A 1,801-nucleotide genomic window follows, 5' to 3' on the forward strand; every position below is an offset into this window, starting at 1 on the left:
AAAATCTACATACCCTTAATAATAATAATGAATGGATAGAAGACAAATAATAAATTAATTAAAGGGTGTTAATTTAATGGAATGAATTAATGAATGTAGATGACAAATACATGTATAGTGTGTAAGTACTACTTTTGAGAGGGAGGTTGTAAACATACGCACATTATGCATGTATTCATCATCTACATTCATTAATTAATTAATTTCATTAAATTAATGTGGCGAAGCCGGTTGGGAGAATTTATTTAGGGTTTAATTAGTTTATAAAGAATGATTGATAATAAGTAATAAGAACAAGTTGAAGTAATTAATACTTAAAATGGAGATGGACGAAATGTTACTAGTATAAATAGAGAGAGGTTAAGGGATATAACTTATAGAAAGCAAGAGCAAAACAAATTCAAATCAGATCGATGGCATATTCGGCTGTGAAAGGAGTGTATTGGTTGTGTGACAGTGATTTCCCTGTCTATATGATTGAATCAAATCTCTTCACCCACATCTTCTGGGGTTATGCGAATCTTGATCCGAAAACCCACCAAGTCTCTGTTGATGAAAGAGTCGACACATTCGCGAATTTCACAGCAACTGTCCGGCAGAAGAACCCTGATGTGAAAACATTGATCTCTATCGGAGGTCCAAAAGCGGACGTATCTGCTTTTGTTGCCATGGCTAGCAATGGCGACGCACGTAAAAAATTCATTGATTCGTCGATCGAGTTGGCTAGGGAATACGAGTTCGATGGCCTTGATCTCGATTGGGAATACCCAGCAAGTGACATCGAGATGGAAAACTTTGGGCTGCTTCTTCAAGAGTGGCGGGTAGCAGTGGCTTTGGATGCTGGGGCGCTTCCCTTTCATGACCGTGCATTATTACTTCTCACAGCAACGGTTTCCTCCGGACCCATTATAAAAAATGTTAAAGAGAATCAGTCGCACTCCTATCCTTTCAAGATTATAGACGATAACTTAGATTGGATTAATGTCAAGGAATACGACTTCTATTCCTCCAAACAGGAGGGTGACAAAACACACGCACCCGCGGCGCTCTATGACCCCATCACTAATACCAACGTAAGTGGGAGTCACGGAATCATACATTGGATCCTATGTGGAGTCAAACCACAAAAATGGTTCTCGGGATTGCATTTTATGGGTATGGTTGGAAGCTAAAGGATCCTAATAATAGCGGCATTTTGGCCCCGGCAGATGGTCCCGCGCCTTGTACCGGCCTTAACGGCTCAATGGAGTACTACTATATCAAGGCTTTTATAGGCAAAAACAATGCAACCACTTTGTATGACGCTACTTATGTCACCGATTTTTGCTACCGGGGTAAGACCTGGTTTGCATACGACGGCATTCCAAGTGTCAAAAGCAAGGTCTCTTATCTTAAGGACCTCGACTTACGTGGTTACTTTGCATGGCATGTTGGGGCCGACGACCTAAATGGAGAGCTTTCCTCGGCAGGTACCAATTACTATTCTTAATTTTTTTTTTTTGTTGATACCATTCACTCATTCATTTCATTACTATTACACTTTAATTTTCTTTTCTTTTCTTTTCTTGAAGCTTCACAAGCATTGGACGGACCTTAATCCATATTTGAAGCCAAAGTAACAACACACAAGCTCGCTCTTCAATTTCAAATAAAACTCATCCACTTGATATGTTAATTAAGAGTGGTTTTAAATGCGTGAATAATAAAATATGATTTTCGGTTCCAGCTTTTTAGAAGGTGTTTACGCCTATTGTATACAGTTGGAGTCATTCTCTTCTCTTATTTTTTTTTTTATTTCTTG

General features: G+C 38.8%; 1 pseudogene; it reads left to right on the forward strand.

Moving 5' to 3' along the window:
• Positions 1-413: 413 nt before the first annotated feature.
• On the forward strand, positions 414-1,597 carry LOC124911670 (annotated as a pseudogene).
• Positions 1,598-1,801: the final 204 nt, after the last annotated feature.

The sequence above is a fragment of the Impatiens glandulifera genome, chromosome 8, assembly GCF_907164915.1.
Source record: "Impatiens glandulifera chromosome 8, dImpGla2.1, whole genome shotgun sequence".
Lineage (NCBI taxonomy): Eukaryota > Viridiplantae > Streptophyta > Magnoliopsida > Ericales > Balsaminaceae > Impatiens > Impatiens glandulifera.